The 7,500-nt window shown below is 45.7% G+C and overlaps 1 protein-coding gene and 1 long non-coding RNA gene across 6 annotated transcripts in view; both read left to right on the top strand.

The window, feature by feature from the left end:
• LOC106608544 (protocadherin-7) overlaps positions 1-7,500 on the top strand; it is a 211,103-nt gene that overhangs the window by 134,890 nt on the left and 68,713 nt on the right. The window lies entirely within an intron of this gene.
• The window catches only part of LOC123743732 (uncharacterized), a 1,702-nt gene continuing 271 nt past the window's right edge, over positions 6,070-7,500 (top strand). The window contains exons 1-2 of the long non-coding RNA XR_006770561.1: positions 6,070-6,600; positions 6,843-7,284. This is a non-coding gene — a long non-coding RNA (uncharacterized lncRNA). The remainder of the gene's footprint in view (positions 6,601-6,842; positions 7,285-7,500) is intronic.

Genomic DNA, 7,500 nt, shown 5'->3' with positions numbered 1-7,500 from the left:
CTCTCTCTCTCTCTCTCTCTCTCTCTCTCTCTCTCTCTCTCTCTCTTCTTTCCTCTTGTTGATTTCATTTTGTTCTTACACGCATTACCTTGGATTAGACTGATCCTCTACATGGCTGCATGACTGTTAGTGTCTTTTAATCTATCACCATCCGTCCATCCAGTATATGAAATAATCTTCTCATTCCTTTAAAAGACAGAGTTGATAGAAGTCATTGTCAGGCTTTTGAACTCAATGCCTGAACAAATCAAATTGTTTTAAAGCAGGCAGGCTCAGGGACAGGGGGCTTGGCAGGAAAGCAATAATAACACTCGGCTTTTAGAAGAGAAACTGTATAAATAAGGAACCATGATCCTTTGTGATTCTGGGGTTTGATGTGAAGCCCAGAGGCAAAATAGTTTATCTGAGCAAGGTGATGAGGAGGAGAGGGGGCTGGGGGTGAATGTTTTCACTGTATGGTGTTGGTGCATGGAAGATTCATTTAGAGAAATACAGTATGTTACAAATCCAATTCGTAAAACAATATGTTACGAGTGAGTTGTGCCTAAGATCCCGTTTCAAACTCTTTATTGTAGAGAGCTAGCACACGACGATCTGAGAACGGGCCGTAGTGACAAACAAAGGAACGTGGGGCTAAGACTTGAGAGCACTCTGCCTAATGAAATGCCCGCAAGGGCGCGCACACACACACACACACACACACACACACACACACACACACACACACACACACATCTCTCTGCTGCTGATGATGAAAGTTGTCATGTCTAACAGGTGACCCTGTACCTCGCTGATGTAGTCTCTCTATGGACAACCCTTGTCCTCTTTGTAGCCATTCCCCTTCTGACTCCCCTGTGAAGACTGCTAAATCAATGACAAACATGAGGCCTGAGAAATCAATGCCTTTTTTTTTCCTCTGACAAGCTTGTCTCTCTCTCTCTCTCTCTCTCTCTCTCTCTCTCTCTCTCTCTCTCTCTCTCTCTCTCTCTCTCTCTCTTTCAACTCTCATCCCTGTACTCTCAGTCCCTGATCACCTGGCACCTTGCTGACTATCAGCACTGCTAATCTTAGCCTATGGATAGAAGTCCTGTTAGAAGTTGCACAGGTCTAGGATCAGCTAACCGTATAAACCCATTAAGGAACGCAATGCAAAAAAAGTGTTTTTCTACTTATATCATTGGTGTCATGAAGGAGACTAGCTAGTTTTCCGTTCATCCTTAATTCTCTTGTTAATTCCATTAGACACGCAGAAGGAAAGGCATCTGTTTCAATCAGGCCGGAGTGTTCAATCAGGTGCGTGTGTTTGTGTGTGTGTGCGTGTGTGTGTATGTGAGAGAGAGATACAGACAGAGATACAGAGAGAGAGAGAGAGAGAGAGAGAGAGAGAGAAGCAGAGAGAGAGCGGGAGAGAGAGAGAGAGAGAGCGAGAGAACTTGAATTGAAAGAAAACTAGAGAGAGACAGATTACACAGACCCACAAAGAATTTGAAAACAAATCCAATTTTGATAAACTCCCCTATCTATTTGGTTAAATTCCACAGTGTGCCATCACAAAAGCAAGATTTGTGACCTGTTGCCACAAGAAAAGGGCAACCAGTGAAGAACAAACACCATTTTATTTTCCCTTTTGTACTTTAACTATTTGCACATCATTACAACACTGTACATAGACATAATATGACATTTGAAATGTCTTTATTATTTTGGAACATTTGTGAGTGTAATGTTTACCGTTCATTTCGTATTGTTAATTTCACTTTTGTTTATTATCTATTTCACTTGCTTTGGTAATGTAAACATATGTTTCCCATACCAATAAAGCCCTTGAATTGAAATTGAATTGAATTGAAGTTGAATTGAATTGAAGTTGAATTGACAGAGAGAGAACTAGAGAGAGAAACAGAGAGAGACATAAAGGGAGAGAGCCAGAGAGAGAGAGACAGAGAGAGACATAAAGGGAGAGAGCCAGAGAGAGAGAGACAGAGAGAGAGACATAAAGGGAGAGAGCCAGAGAGAGAGAGACAGCGAGAGAGACATAAAGGGAGAGAGCTAGAGAGAGAGTGAGAGTGCCCCCTTTGAATTGAATTGAGAGAGAGAGAGAGAGAGAGAGAGAGAGAGAGAGAGAGAGAGAGAGAGAGAGAGAGAGAGAGAGAGAGAGAGAGAGAGAGAGAGAGAGAGCGAGAGAAAGAGATTGTGTGTAGCTAGCTAGCCTGCAGACAGTCCATGTGTTTCACCAGGACCATCTGTAAAGAATCCCACAACATTTCCTCTCAAATCTTCTCCAATGGTGTGAAGCTTTATTTTCACAGCTGCTTTTCTTTCTATCCTTTGCAATTTTATGTATTTATGTGCGTGACAGTGTGTGTGTGTGTGTGTGTGTGTGTGTGTGTGTGTGTGTGTGTGTGTGTGTGTGTGTGTGTGTGTGTGTGTGTGTGTGTGTGTGTGTGTGTGTGTGTGTGTGTGTGTGTGTGTGTGTGTGTGTGCCCGAGCGTGTGTATTCCATAAGTGTGCGCGCACACAAATCCTTTCTCTCCATGTAAGAATAGAAAAGAAAGACAAAATTGTTGAGGCGAAGACAGATACAGAGCTCGTCCCTTTCTTTGTTAGTTCCGGTTCTGAACAAACCCCCAACTTATTTTCCTTCATTTCTCTCCTCTCTCCTCTCCTCTGCCTGTCGTCAGCCTTGTAATCATCTGTTTATATGGGAGCGTTAATATCATTCCACCATAATCGGCTTGCCATGCCACGTCCCGGAGAAATGAATGTTATTTCTGGCATTTGGGGGATTATTTCATTACAAATCTGGGGGCTTGCTTGCCAGTCTGTTGGGTGGTGCACGGAACGGCGGCAGCGGCGAGGACTAACGTGTCACAAGCAGGAAGCGGCATCCTCCGTATCCAATTAATGGCAAATCATTTATCATGACGGGGCTGAGGCCGCCTCCGTTTATAATAGAATAATAACACTGGTGTGTCCTCGGCAACCCGCTCCCTCCGTGTCCCATGGTCCTTAGCTTCAGAGGAGACGGACGGGTCATTGTCGGTAGGGCATTAGAAGGGGGAAGAAGAGGAGGGGTGACAGTGAAGAGAGGCGGTGGGAGACAGGGGACATGGTGAGGTCACTAGACCACTCCGTTGTGCTAGCTGTTCACTGGGTGTGCTGTTTACCACTGATAAGCCTCTGGTCTTTGTATAGCTTCTGGATGTGACTGGTCTCCCTAATGTACTGTACAGCAAAATCCTGGCACCAGCATTTGTCTTCAGCTACTGGCTAGGCTAGGATCTGATTGGATGTCTAGCTTCCTGCTGGAAACTGATTGGTTGTTATATAGGGCTTCCTACTCCTACAACACAACAGAATAACAAAGAAGCATGAGACTTTGTCAACAGCAGCTAGTAGTCTAGCAGAGATGCCTTATATCCGTCTAAGGCTTTGACAAAACCAGAATGGAGCCCTCACAGAGTTGAGCAAGGTAAATAGAAGAGTCCCACTGTATAAGTGTCAGACGCTGTCAGGCACATGATTGCATTGTTCGTGTGTGTGTGTGTGTGTGTGTGTGTGTGTGTGTGTGTGTGTGTGTGTGTGTGTGTGTGTGTGTGTGTGTGTGTGTGTGTGTGTGTGTGTGTGTGTGTGTGTATTTATTAGCGGCAGTAGTATTGCTTATGGAGCTCATTCTCCAGGACATCCTGGGCTACGACGTTCGTCGTGTGCCAGGGGAAATATAGCAGGCTAGCGCCAGGCGTCCTTGGATCTACACTAGCAGACGCCATTTCATCCTGTTCTATCATGCTACAACTCTCAAGGTCCCGTTGACAACTAACAGGACAGAAAGTTGTGAATGATGATGTTTCACCCACTGAAGAAAGTAAACAAGCATGTTTTAGCTTGGTGATTTGGAGAGAATGATAGATTTGGTGATTAAGCTTTTGCTACTGATTGTACCTGTTTAGAGTAAAGCTTGTAATGTGCTGGTCATTCTGCTCAAATAAGGTTGGTGAGTGTGTGAGGTGTCAGAATAAGGTTGGTGAGTGTGTGAGGTGTCAGAATAAGGTTGGTGAGGTGTGTGAGGTGTCAGAATAAGGTTGGTGAGTGTGTGAGGTGTCAGAATAAGGTTGGTGAGGTGTGAGGTGTCAGAATAAGGTTGGTGAGTGTGTGAGGTGTCAGAATAAGGTTGGTGAGTGTGTGAGGTGTCAGAATAAGGTTGGTGAGTGTGTGAGGTGTCAGAATAAGGTTGGTGAGTGTGTGAGGTGTCAGAATAAGGTTGGTGAGGTGTCAGAATAAGGTTGGTGAGTGTGTGAGGTGTCAGAATAAGGTTGGTGAGTGTGTGAGGTGTCAGAATAAGGTTGGTGAGTGTGTGAGGTGTCAGAATAATGTTGGTGAGGTGTCAGAATAAGGTTGGTGAGTGTGTGAGGTGTCAGAATAAGGTTGGTGTGTGTGTGAGGTGTCAGAATAAGGTTGGTGAGTGTGTGAGGTGTCAGAATAATGTTGGTGAGGTGTCAGAATAAGGTTGGTGAGTGTGTGAGGTGTCAGAATAAGGTTGGTGTGTGTGTGAGGTGTCAGAATAAGGTTGGTGAGTGTGTGAGGTGTCAGAATAAGGTTGGTGAGGTGTCAGAATAAGGTTGGTGAGTGTGTGAGGTGTCAGAATAAGGCTGTGGGAGATGTGTGGGTGGGAGAAGATAGGTGTGTTTGTGACTACCAAGTGTACACGCACGCACACACACACACACACACACACACACACACACACACACACACACACATTCAGAGTGCAGCATGGGCTATCATCCATATGCCATGAAATGGGGTGACACACACACTCACACACACACACCGACGTGAATAAATGCCCATGGGACAAAGGTCTTAGGAGCCTGCTGTTTAAATGCCAGCCTTTCACAGCACCTCCCTGACCTCCGCTACACCTGAACTCTACCGCCACCTCCCATAACAATCACAATACACTGTGAAAGTGACTAGTCTTTCTCTAGAAACATGCATAGCAACAAGACGTGCTTCAGACATTTTTGAAAGATTCATTAGAAGAGTGTCTCCAATAATGCTGAGATGTAAACTACCAGTCACTACTACCAGTCACTACTACCAGTCACTTCTAACACCTACTACTACCAGTCACTACAACCAGTCACTTCTAACAGTCACTACTACCAGTCACTTCTAACACTCACTACTACCAGTCACTACTACCAGTCACTACTACCAGTCACTACTACCAGTCACTTCTAACACTCACTACTACCAGTCACTACTACCAGTCACTACTACCAGTCACTTCTAACACTCACTACTACCAGTCACTTCTAACACTCACTACTACCAGTCACTACTACCAGTCACTACTACCAGTCACTACAACCAGTCACTTCTAACACTCACTACTACCAGTCAATTCTAACACTCACTACTACCAGTCACTACTACCAGTCACTACTACCAGTCACTACTACCAGTCACTTCTAACACCCACTACTACCAGTCACTACAACCAGTCACTTCTAACAGTCACTACTACCAGTCACTTCTAACACTCACTACTACCAGTCACTACTACCAGTCACTACTACCAGTCACTTCTAACACCCACTACTACCAGTCACTACAACCAGTCACTTCTAACAGTCACTTCTAACAGTCAATACTACCAGTCACTTCTACCAGTCACTTCTAACAGTCAATACTACCAGTCACTTCTACCAGTCACTTCTAACAGTCAATACTACCAGTCACTACTACCAGTCACTTCTACCAGTCACTTCTAACAGTCATTACTACCAGTCACTGCTAGCAGTAAGAGTAATATTGTGGGGGTGGGGTGACTTTAAATACATCCTCACATGTTCACAGTCCTGACTGGGTTGTGCTCCATGTGTTTATTTGCTACACATTACCCTTTACACATTTCCATTCACACAAGTACACACACACACACAAACAAATGCACGTACACACACACACACACACACACACACACACACACAAACAAATGCACGTACACACACACACACACACACACACACACACACACACACACACACACACACACACACACACACACACAAAGGCCAGAGAGATGTGTCAAACAGGCTGTCTATTTCATGAGTGAATCATAGATGTCTCTCTGGTCCAAGGCTACCTCTAGGCTAGCCTTACACTGGTTTCAGTTATGATGGGGCTAGGCTAGCATTACACTGGTTTCAGTTATGATGGGGCTAGGCTAGCATTACACTGGTTTCAGTTATGATGGGGCTAGGCTAGCATTACACTGGTTTCAGTTATGATGGGGCTAGGCTAGCCTTACACTGGTTTCAGTTATGATGGGGCTAGGCTAGCCTTACACTGGTTTCAGTTATGATGGGGCTAGGCTAGCCTTACACGGGTTTCAGTTATGATGGGGCTAGGCTAGCCTTACACTGGTTTCAGTTATGATGGGGCTAGGCTAGCCTTACACTGGTTTCAGTTATGATGGGGCTAGGCTAGCCTTACAATGGTTTCAGTTATGATGGGGTTGGCTAGCCTTACACTGGTTTCAGTTATGATGGGGCTAGGCTAGCCTTACACTGGTTTCAGTTATGATGGGGCTAGGTGTAACAGTGTAGGTTCCGTCCCTCTCTTCGCCTCAACCCGGGCTGGAACCAGGGACCCTTGCACACATCAACAACTGACACCCACCGAAGCATCGTTACCCATCGCGCCACAAGAGCCACGGCCCTTGCAACGCAAGGGGAAACCCTACTTCAAGTCTCAGAGCGAGTGACGTCACCGATTGAAACGCTATTAGCGCGCACCACCGCTAACTAACTAGCCATTTCACATCGGTTACATAGGCTAGCCTTACACTGGTTTCAGTTATGATGGGGCTAGGCTAGCATTACACTGGTTTCAGTTATGATGGGGTAGGCTAGCATTACACTGGTTTCAGTTATGATGGGGCTAGGCTAGCCTTACACGGGTTTCAGTTATGATGGGGCTAGGCTAGCATTACACTGGTTTCAGTTATGATGGGGCTAGGCTAGCCTTACACTGGTTTCAGTTATGATGGGGCTAGGCTAGCCTTACAATGGTTTCAGTTATGATGGGGTTGGCTAGCCTTACACTGGTTACAGTTATGATGGGGCTAGGCTAGCCTTACACTGGTTTCAGTTATGATGGGGCTAGGCTAGCCTTACACTGGTTTCAGTTATGATGGGGCTAGGCTAGCCTTACACTGGTTTCAGTTATGATGGGGCTAGGCTAGCCTTACACTGGTTTCAGTTATGATGGGGCTAGGTGTAACAGTGTAGGTTCCGTCCCTCTCTTCGCCTCAACCCGGGCTCAAACCAGGGACCCTTGCACACATCAACAACTGACAGCCACCGAAGCATCGTTACCCATCGCGCCACAAGAGCCACGGCCCTTGCAACGCAAGGGGAAACCCTACTTCAAGTCTCAGAGCGAGTGATGTCACCGATTGAAACGCTATTAGCGCGCACCACCGCTAACTAA

This window comes from Salmo salar, chromosome ssa07 (assembly GCF_905237065.1).
Source record: "Salmo salar chromosome ssa07, Ssal_v3.1, whole genome shotgun sequence".
In the NCBI taxonomy this organism is placed as follows: domain Eukaryota; kingdom Metazoa; phylum Chordata; class Actinopteri; order Salmoniformes; family Salmonidae; genus Salmo; species Salmo salar.
This window is presented reverse-complemented; position numbering and strand designations above follow the sequence as displayed.